At 45.1% G+C, this 11,492-nt stretch overlaps 2 long non-coding RNA genes across 2 annotated transcripts in view; one reads left to right on the top strand and one right to left on the bottom strand.

Annotated features, from left to right (window-relative positions):
- The first annotated feature begins 3,338 nt into the window (after positions 1 to 3,338).
- LOC117084882 overlaps positions 3,339 to 11,492 on the top strand; it is a 24,908-nt gene continuing 16,754 nt past the window's right edge. The window contains exon 1 of the long non-coding RNA XR_004437731.1: positions 3,339 to 3,562. This is a non-coding gene — a long non-coding RNA (uncharacterized LOC117084882). The remainder of the gene's footprint in view (positions 3,563 to 11,492) is intronic.
- Positions 10,213 to 11,492, bottom strand: part of LOC117084884 — a 1,920-nt gene continuing 640 nt past the window's right edge. The window contains exon 3 of the long non-coding RNA XR_004437733.1: positions 10,213 to 10,739. This is a non-coding gene — a long non-coding RNA (uncharacterized LOC117084884). The remainder of the gene's footprint in view (positions 10,740 to 11,492) is intronic.

Genomic DNA, 11,492 nt, shown 5'->3' with positions numbered 1-11,492 from the left:
ACTGTCACCACTCCTTGGAGAATAATGGCTTATAGTACTTTGAACATATCACCTCAGAGTAACCTCTTTGGAAGATTAGTGGAAAGAAGCAAAACTGTGAAGACCTTGGTTCACGGTAGATGTTGATTTTGTTTTCCTTTCGGTGTTGATTGTAATCGCTTCCTCATAAACCCTCAGATGCAGGGCTTATTTCCAGTTCTTTCACTGTGCTTCTTACCTCAGAGTCAAACCGCTGCCATACTCTCCACATAGTTGGTTTTCAGTATTTAAATTGCATGCGTGAGGGCCTCAGATTTGTGACGCTGCTTTACATATTTTACCGTAAAAAATATAACCCTAAATCTAGAGTATAAAGTCTTTGTGCTAAGAAGCAGGGAAAAGAGTTACTTATGGCTTATATCCATGTGTGGACTATGACTGATAGAATTGCCATTGCCAAAGAGAAGTCTACATGCTCTTCCTAACTACGTAGTACAGTCTGAATTTAGCCCCCAACATAGGCGGATGTTTTAATGGACAAGCACTTCATTTATTTCAAGGTTTTGAGGATTGATCTAATAAGCACTTGTGAAGCACCGGTTATGTGCCAAGGCCAGGACTGCACCCTGGAGACTCAAGGAAGCATAAGACTTGATTTCATGGATCTCAGAATCTAGTGCTATGGAAACATTAAAATATGAAAACCAGAGTGCAGAAGAGCAGTGGGTAGGTCTTAGGGAGGAAGGCTTGTATGAAAGGTGGCGTCTGAAATCATACTTAGTCATCTTTACATATGACAATTTTTATGGAAGAATGAAACCTTCAGGATTGAATGATATTTTCATTTTAGCAAATTGGCCATCTCTTTTATTTGAGCTTATAAACATGATTGAATGTGTAAAGTAGTGAGACAAGAAAAAAAATACCTCAGAGCGACCTCGCTTTATTATGTGAAAAATGACCAACTGGCGGATAGGAAAGATACACGGTGAGATTCAGGTTTCAGGACGTGCTAAAAAATTCAATGCAGTTACCACATAGAAGCAAGAGCTAGGAGAATTTCTGAGAGAATTTTCAATATTTAGGTCAGACAGCAAGGATGTGAGGCAGTAAAATTAAATTACACTGAGTTACATCAATGTTTGCTATCTGATACGTACAGAAACACGCAACTGCAGACACACAGACACACAGAGACACAGACACACTGACAGACACAGACACACAGACACACAGACACACAGAGACACACAGACACACAGAGACACACAGACACACAGAGACACACAGACACACAGAGACACACAGACACACAGAGACACACAGACACACTGACAGACACAGACACACAGAGACACACAGACACACTGACAGACACAGACACACAGACACACAGACACACAGAGACACACAGACACACAGAGACACACAGACACACAGAGACACAGACACACAGAGACACACAGACACACAGAGACACACAGACACACAGAGACACACAGACACACGGAGACACACAGACACACAGAGACACAGACACACAGAGACACACAGACACACAGAGACACACAGACACACAGACACACAGACACACAGAGACACACAGACACACAGAGACACACAGACACACAGAGACACAGACACACTGACAGACACAGACACACAGAGACACACAGACACACAGAGACACACAGACACACTGACAGCCACAGACACACAGACACACGGAGACACACAGACACACTGACAGACACACAGACACACAGAGACACACAGACACACAGAGACACACAGACACACAGAGACACACAGACACACAGAGACACACAGACACACAGACACACAGACACACAGAGACACACAGACACACTGACAGACACAGACACACAGAGACACACAGACACACTGACAGACACACAGACACACAGAGACACACAGACACACAGACACACACAGAGACACACAGACACACAGACACACAGACACAGACACACAGAGAGCGCTTCTCAGGGCTGCAGGAACAACATGCCATATGCTCAGTGCCTCAAAACATCAGGAAACGGTTCTCACAGTGTCCCAGTGATGGAAGCTCCAAGTCTGAACTCAAGGTGTTGGCAGGGCTGTGTTCCCTCTGGAGGCCCTAGGGAGAGTCCTCCCTGGTCTCCAGCTCCTGGTGGCTGCAAGTGTCGTAGTTTGTGACAGCAACACTCCAGTCTCTGCCTCTGTCTTCACATGGACTTCTCTGTGCATCTCTGTGTGTGTCAAATCTTTGTCTTTCTCTTATAAGGACACTTACTGGATTTAGGGACCACTTGGATAATCCAAGATAACCTCATTTCAAGACCCTTCATTTTATAACATTGGCAAGACTTTTTTTTTTTTCCAAATAAGGCCACAGTCACAGGTTCTGGGTGGACATATCATTTGAGGGGAGACAATTCAACTCACTTTATACACAAACCCATGTGTGTATCTATATCTCTGTATAATTGACCACGGTGAAATCATTAATAAAAACACTGCCCTTTTTTTTGAGACGGAGTCTCACTTTGTCGGCCAGGCTGGAGTGCAGAGGCACGATCTTGGCTCACTGCAACCTCCACCTCCCGGGTTCAAGCAATTCTCCTGCCTCAGCCTCCCGAGTAGTTGGGATTACAGGCGCCCGCCACACGCCCGGCTAATTTTTGTGTTTTAGTAGAGATGGGGTTTCACCATGTTGGCCAGGCTGGTCTTGATCTCTTGACCTGGTGATCCACCTGCCTTGGCCTCCCAAAGTGCCGGGATTACAGGCGTGAGCCACCACACCCAGACAAAACACTGCCCTTTCTATAGAAAAACTGGTCAAGTACTGGACAGTTTACTAAAAAAGAAACAGTAAATAGATAAAAAATGAAACCTAGGTTCAAAAGCATGAATAGTGAATCTTGATTTTAATGATGGTTTCATCAGTGTATGCATACGTCCAAACTCATCAAATTGTACATTAAATATGTGCAGTTTTTTATATTGATTTTACCTCAACAAAGCTATTACAAATACAAATAACAAAAAACTCAAATAAAATGACAAGATACAAATACATTTAACTATCAAAATGATAGAGATTTAAAAACAGTGTTGCTGGCTGGGTGTGGTGGCTCACGCCTGTAATCCCTGCACTTTGGGAGGCTGAGGCGGGTGGATCACCTGAGGTCAGGAGTTCAAGACCAGCCTGGCCAGCATGGTGAAACACCATCTCTACTAAAAATACAAAAGTTAGCCGGGGATGGTGGTGCATGCCTGTGGTCCCAGCTACTCGGGAGGCTGAGGCAGGAGAATCGCTTGAACCCAGGAGGCAGAAATTACAGTGAGCTGAGATCAGGCCACTGGACTCCAGCATAGGCAACAGAATGAGGCTCCATCTCAAAAAACATGACAAATAAACAAAAACAGTGCTGTTGAGTGTGCTTTGAGACAGGCATTTTCCAACATTGACTTGCTGGAAGCAGGGAGAAGAGACAGAAATTTCAGCAAAGGATAAAGTCTTTATCCTGTAACCATGTTTCTAGGAGTCTAGATAATTCGATACAGGGTAAAGTCACAGGTCTCATGTGAAGTCTTGATTGAGGAAACACCTGCTTCCCGTCTCACACAGCTGTTGGAAGGATTCAGTGACTTCTGGGCTGTTGGACTGAGGGCCCCACTTCCTAGCTGACTGTTGGCGGGAATTTTCTCCCAGTTCCTTGCCGTGTATGTCTGTGCAGCAAAGTATTGGGCTTCATCAATGCCAGCAAGAGAGGAAGTCTCCTGGATGAAAGCCACAGTCTTGTGTATCCCAGTCACTGAGAGGACATCCCACTGCCTTTGATGTATTACATGAGACAGACATAAGCCGCTATGTCGGCCTGCACTCCAGGTGAGGGGACTGCACAAGGGCTTAGACACCTGTGACCAGGATCACTGAGGGCCATCCTTCAGTCTGTCTACCACACTGGCTCTCCAATAGGCTTGCAAAATTATGGCCAGATGCTATGTTTGTAACGTAACTATTGGTGAAATCAAACAGTGAAGTGGCAATCTTTAGCTTTATATCTGTGTATGTATAAGGAGTGCCTAATACATAGGAGATGCTAATACACACTTGTTCAATTTTGTTATTCATTTAACAGATACACATCTTGTGCTAACTAGGTGTCAGATGGCTTTTGAGGTGATGGGACTGTATTGGTTAACAAAACAAAGTCCTCGCCTTCATGCAGCTCACAGTCTACTAAAGGGAGCTCACGTGACGTCAACAAGGAAACACGCTTAGCCCTTCGTATCTGTGAGTTCTGCATCTGCTGATCCAGCCAGCCACGCGTCAAAAATATTTGCAAGAAAAGCCCTTTAAATTGTATTGAACATGTACAATTTTTTTCTTTTTCTTTTTCTCTAAATGACACAGTATAACAACGATTTGCATAGCATTTACATTGCACTACATGTTACCAGTAATCTAGAGATGATTTAAAGTATAGGGAGAATGTGCATAGGTTACGCTGAATACTACACCATTGCACGTCAGGGACTTGAGTGCTAGGGACTCTGGTATCTGGGGGAGGTCCTGGAACCAATTGCTCATGAATACTGATGGAGGACTGTAGGTTGTGTCTTGATGCAATGAATAAACAAAGCAGATAACAGTAACTGACAAGGGGTAGAAGGTGAGGGAAAATGAAGGGGTTGCTATTTACGTGTTTATATGGGATGATCAGGGCAGACCCCACAGAGGGGATATTTAACAGAAACTGAAAGCACGGGAAGCAGTCCTGAGAACATGGAGACCAAGAGAGCTCGGTGTGGCCATGGGAAGGGACTGGTCAGATCTCGTGGCCCCTGGGGGCTGGGTGACTGTTAGCGGCTGGCCAACAGCCAGCTGCCGCCCTGAAATCTACCACTGTCAGCCAGTAACCAAGCATGGCAGGGTATGAAGGCAGGCCTGCTGCAAGGAGATGAAGGACCCCTCTGCTGGGCAGCCTGACTGGAGGGTTTTACTACCAGCCTTGCCAAAAGTTTCTCAGAATTGCACTGCATTTTAAGACTTTGCCTCCCCAGCCTCCTCCAGCCCCTTCTCGTTTTCCTCCACAGGCATTTCTGCCAAATAATCTCGAGTGTCAGATACCATTCCGGTGTTTGCTGCTCCAAGAACCCAGACATACACAATGCTCCAGCAGAGGCTGCACAAAAACAAAGGCCCTGAGGAGCCTGGAATTTTCCAGGAGCATCAAGGAGGCCAGTGCGGCATTTATGGAGAAGACAGAGGGAGAGTGGGAGATGAGGCCAGAAATGCACTTGAAGTCTTTGGGGAAGAAAAATAGTTGACTTGCTTATTATAAAACCCTTTTTGTTAAGGAGGAAATAAAAACTGTTAACCAACGGCATCTGTATCCATTACAGAATTTAACGGAAGGGCCTCAAACAGCTGGTACCATACAATCTTCCATTAGCAGCGTTCAGCACATCTGTCTAGGTAGTAAACCTAGGTGGCCCAGTTCTGGGCCATTAAAATTTTGATGTAACCCATTAATGAAACTTACGGCCTTAGTTCAAAGGGCTGTTGCCATTGTGCCTGTGAGAGCAGGACTGCAGAGTGCATTTTATGCAAATCTAATAGATTTTAATGAGTGATCCTGCTTAATAAGCTAGTTAGACCATTCGGGCATTTACTTGAGACTGACCACAAATCCCTTTGTCTGAAACCATTTCACAGTGCTAACATTTAACTGCAACAGCACTTAAGACAACACCAGGCACACAGGGAGCACTAAGAGTGTCATGTTACTGATGACGGGGATGAAGAACAGGGGTCCTACCCAGTGTGTCAGTCTCGATGCTCCTGAGTGACCCAGACAAAAAAGGACTAGAATCTTTCTTTTCAGGAGTTTGTGTCTTAGATCCTTGTTTCACCACAAAGCATAAGCTTGACGTAGCCTGAACTTGACAGCACTTTCCACAGGGCACTTAAAAATACTTTTACCTCCCTTCTTTTACCTCCATAAACCATGACAGGTCTTTGCTCAGCCTCTGAAAAGCCAAAGATTAGAAACTTCCTTTAAACTTCAGAAAGAGGGCAATGCTCAGTCAGGCGGTAAAAGCTGCAGAAACTGGTCTTGAGTATCATCACTGTGTATCAACTGAAATCAGATGAAGAGCTTCGCATTCACCCAAAGTTCTTTTTATACTAATTAGATGCTCTTCAAAGGTGTAATTACCATTTAAAAATGACTTTGGAGTGCAGGATGCACAATAGATTTTTAATGTCTTTTAATTTCTTTCAATGTTTCTCGTATTTCATCAGCATTTTCTTGTTTTACCAATGAGTCACAGGACTTTCAAGGACTCTTCCTCTCCCACAGTTAAAATGCTAAACAGAAGCTAAGTTCACATGCAAAACTTGTCTCAATGACCAGAGAAGGACTATACTAATTACAATTTGGATTTCAGGGATTATCAACTTGTCCGATACCCCGTCTGCCTCCACCTTGAGGAGAGAACTATTTCCAGCCCCAGAGTCAAGCTGTCTCATTGCACAGAAGAGGGGGTAAAATAAGAAGCCTGGTGAGGTGCTTATTGTCACAATTTGTGGTACAGCTGACACTTAGACTAAATCTGCCCCTGAAGCTCAACCTCTTTGCCCTACTCCTGTTGTGTGTCTTGGCATCTGGTATCATTTCAAAAGGGTAAGAATGGCATAGAGAAGGTTTCTCGTTGCTAAGCATGGAGTAGGAACATTTTAGTGAAGTATCGAAGTTTTGTGGCCAAAGTAAAAACACCTATCTGTTCTCCCATACTTGGAGTGAGCTGCCCACAAAGCAGCACACTTGGTTCTGGGTGGGCAGCTGGCTGAGGTCTCCTGGTCTGGAGGACAGATCCTGGCTTTTACATCTTCCATGTCTTGCCATTTCTCTTTGGATGAGGCAGAAATGTCTGAAGATGCCCTCCAGGCCCACGAGGACCTGCTGCTATTCTGTCCAGTCTTGTCTTTTGTGAGCCACTGTGCTTCAGCCACACTCCTTTCCCTTCCACTCATCTTTCCTTTTTACCAGGTACAAGGCCTTTGCACGTTCTAAACCCTCTAACCCGGAACACTGTTTCTTCTATTTATTTCAATAACTCCAACCCCTTCTCCACATCCTATTTCAAGCACTGCTCCCCAGGAAAGCTCTCCCTGCCCTCTGCCCAGCCCGGGGCCTGCTGTTACATGTCCTCACAGCACCAAGGACCTCCCCCTCACTGTACGCGTGGGTTGTGTAGTTCTATTTGTGCATGCAAATATTTGATTCAGGTCTACACTCTCCAGCCCCCTTACTGAATATACTCCTAAGGGCAGGTATGGGGTCTGGTTTTGCCCACCCCTGCATCTCCATAACACAGCACAGTGCACGGCGCGGAGAAAGGAGAAGGTGCTCCATGAACATCTGCCGACCCCATGCCTGACCCAGTTCTCTAGAAGGGTTGCTTGTGCCCTCGTTGCACAGACATGCTGCAGGAGCCTCAGCTCTTCTCCAGAATTCTGGCTCTCCATCTAGAAATGATTCTGTGAGTGGCTCCATAATGCATCCTGACCAGAGTCAGGAGCCCTGCAGTCCTTCAATACTTCTGCAGTTAATGAGTTTTCAGACACAGGGAAACCATTTAATGTCTCTATGTCTTCTCACATGTAAAATTGGATTTTTAATATCAGCTTTATTTACCTTACCGAGTTATTCTTCTGTAACAAGAACACTAAGAGCCTGGCTTATATTAGTTTGAGCGAGGTGTGAAAAGGGTTGGTTATAGGCAGTTTCTTACTTCCACACACAGCGGATTCCTACACATATGTTTCAAAGTTGAATAACAAACAATAATGAGGGAGACATTTCCAGAGAACTAAAAATATATTCTAAAATTCCCAATAGTGGTTAATTATGTGCTGCCTCCCTCAGATTCAGACACCCATGAGGCGGGTGAGAACTTCCAATGCACGCAGCACAGGTGGCCACCAGCCATCCTGGGGATGGGAAAGGTGACCCGGGCACCTCCTCTTCCTGGCCTGACCGCTCCTCTGCCCACTGCTGCAGCAGCCACAGCGTTTCTACGTCTTTAGGAAGCTTTGGGTGGCTGGAAACAGATATCCAGATATTGGGAAAAACAGTTCTGTCTTCTTGCCATCTGTGGTAGATTGCAAATGTGACCCCAAATCTTTACTCTTTCTTTTTTCTGCAGCCTTTGCCACGTAATTTTACAGAGATCTCCCAGTTTGACACTGGGCTTAGCCCTGTAAATTAGTCAAGGTTCTCTAGAAAAACAGAAACAATAAGATACATGTGTATATATATAAAATAATGTTGTTCATAATATTATTTTTTTTTAATTTATTTCTTTGAGACAGAGTCTTGCTCTGTCACCAGGCTGGAGTGCAGTGGCGCGATCTTGGCTCACTGCAACCTCCGCCTCCTGGGTTCAAGCAATTCTCCTGCCTCAGCCTCCCAAGTAGCTGTGACTACAGGTGCATGCCACCATGCCCAGCTAATTTTTTTGTATTTTTAGTGGAGATGGGATTTCACCATGTTGGCCAGGATGGTCTCCATCTCTTGTCCTTGTAATCTGCCAGCCTCGGCCTCCCAAAGTGCTGGGATTACAGGTGTGAGCCACTGTACACGGCCCATGATACTATTTTATAAATATATACCATAAGAAATTGGCTCACGTGATTATGAAAACAGAAGTCTCATGATATGCATTTGCAAACTGCAGACCTAGGAAAACTGATGGACTAATTCTAGTCCAAATGCTAGTGGGCTTCCAAGAGAAATTCTGATGTTTCCGTTCAGGTCCACAGGCAGAAACACAAAACACAAAACCCAATGCCCCGGTTCACAGCAGTCAAGCAGAATGAGTTCCCTCTGACTTGCTCTGTTCAGGCTCCCAGCTGATTGGCTGAGGCCCACCCACATCAGTGGGACGAGCTGCTGTGCTCAGTCTGCCAACGCAAATGCTCTTCTCATTCGGAATCACCCTCCAGACAGACCCAGAATGATGTTGAACCAAATTTCTGGCCACCCTGTGGCCCAGTCAAGTTGACACATACAATTAACCATCCCACCATGAGATCTGCTGTTGCCAGTGGGATGTTCGCAGATGAGATGCCGGCAGAGCCTTGAAAGACTCTAGACCCATCAGGCCACCCAGATACTCACTCAGGAATGCACGTTGATGGAGGGTGCTTTCCTGGCCACTGAGGCAGGGGAAGGCAGTGTGGTGTCCCCTGTGCTGTCCTTTGCAGGAGGTGACACATGCTGCTTCCACTCGTGATTCCTGCCCGACTTGTATGAACAGTCTGCACAAGGTGGGGTGTTCCAACCCACTTCTACAGATGTTGTCATTGCAGATTTGACATTCTCTAATCATAGGGCCAAACTAATGGCCAAAGGTGTCTACATCACCCTTCAGTCCCGCTTTTGAGGTAGCATAAAAATCATAGCACAAACCCTCCAGCCACAAAGATTTGTTTCCTGCCGAATAAGGGCTATCCCTGCTTTGTGACTTCTCCCGTCTGTGGTCATGGAGGCTTCGGTCCATGCTTCCTGTACTCCTGCCTCCCGCTCCATCCTGGTGCTGCCTGGGCAGCCCTGTGTGGCATGCCAGTGCTCCTTTTTCTTGGGAGCTGTAAGAAACAAGCTCTTATTTCAAAGGCAGTTGTTCCTGTCTGTGTCTTATCACTTTACCATACCCGAATTAAACAAATCCTGAATTCAAATCGTTAAACATGGGGAATGCAAGCGTATTATGTGAGTAGACGGAGTGGAATATCTGTGGACAGCCCTAATAACTCAGACCCTTGGTTCCCACAGTGTTCTGGGCACGCCAGCTGATCTTTGCTGACACTGACCTCCGTGGATGGCATTTGCTGCCATCCCTGGCACGACAGGAGGTTATGGTTGTTAAGTGCAGTAATTCCTTAACCACTTTGCTATCCTGCCTTTTCATTGTCAATAAACACTATAACATATGTTAAATTTGAGCATTCTGTGAAATGAGAAAGGGGGTATGATATTGTTTCTAAGGTGGAAACCAAGACAGGGAGACCTTACTGCACCATTCTGTGGCTTCCCAGCACCAGGTCAGTCTGATGACCCAGGTCTCACACTGGCACCTTCAGGAAACCATGGTGCCAGGAAGTTAAAATCTTATTTGAATCCAAATAAAAGACATATTCAGACTCCTAGTGGCTCATGACCTGAAGTCTAAGGTTTATTCGGAATTAGTGGAGATAGCACTGGTAAATATATATGCTTTTTAAAATGAAGGGTCCAAAAATAGGACATTTCCCTAAGCATTAAGTCAGACTGAGAAATTTGTACCACTGATTTGGAGCCCGGGGGGAACTAGGCAAAAACTTCATGAGCTTATTCTGGGACCCCCAATGAGTAGAGGCCTCAAAGCCCTAAGGACACAAAATTTCACTGGCGGCTTGTGGCCAATAACAGACAAGGCAGAATCATGAGCAAGCCGGCTGTCTGCCCACCCAAACGCCTGGCGACGCTCCCCGCCTGTGTGACTCCCTCTTTCAGCCTGGATGGCTTTCCGCATTCACAGTGTGCATCCTCTTGACATTAAAGACATTATCCCATGGCGCTTACTCTGAGCAAAGCTTCCTCTTTTCAGCTCCCACAGCTTGGCTGGTGCCGCTCAAGAGTCCCCCACAGTCCTGGCATCTGGTTTCCTTGTGGGAGGCACCTGCCCTGCTGAAAGACAGGAGGCTGGGGAAAGAACAGGTAGAACAGGATTCCTGGGGCTCTGATGCTTAAGGGAAAGCAACATGACCTTGGCTGGGGATCTGCTCACAAGAGGCTTAAACAGAGGCCCCGTTGCTGCCTACGAGAAGTTTGGACGAACTGTGATGAGGCAATTGAAAGAAAACCTTCCGAATACAGTGCAAATCCATTTCATAAACAAAAGAAGCCTTTTGTATGCTCTCTGTGCCCCTACACGGTACACTCAGTACACAACTACATGCTGTTCTGCGAGAAAATGAAATAACTAGAATTTTTAATATCATGTCTGAGGCTTCCTGTGGGAGTTGGTGTACCCTTTCTACTAAGTTCAAGGTGCAATTTTCCTCTAATTGTTTTCAATAGTTCCTTCCATTGTTAGCAACTTTCAGAAAAATATCGTCAGATTGCTTTCCCTAGAGGGAATAGAAGAGAATAAAATCCCATGATTTAATCTTTAAAAAGTTGAGAAATAAAGTCAAAAACATCCAAATTTAATGCTGCCTTTTCTAGTTTATACATGTTACATTAATATCTAAATGATGTCCAGAAGTATTTACTTGTCTCATATTTACAAAACTTGATCACAGATTTTAAGAAAATTTTTCTGGCTTTTGTTATTAATGTTCTCAGGAACACTTGACATGAAAGTTCTGGTTTCCTATAAAGCAGAGTTTCAAAAGTTTTGGAGAAACTTAAAATAGGTCTACTAGGTTCTGGTGAGGTCAGAATATTCAGAGG

Source organism: Trachypithecus francoisi, unplaced genomic scaffold (assembly GCF_009764315.1).
Source record: "Trachypithecus francoisi isolate TF-2019V2 unplaced genomic scaffold, Tfra_2.0 Lachesis_group1, whole genome shotgun sequence".
Lineage (NCBI taxonomy): Eukaryota > Metazoa > Chordata > Mammalia > Primates > Cercopithecidae > Trachypithecus > Trachypithecus francoisi.
This window is presented reverse-complemented; position numbering and strand designations above follow the sequence as displayed.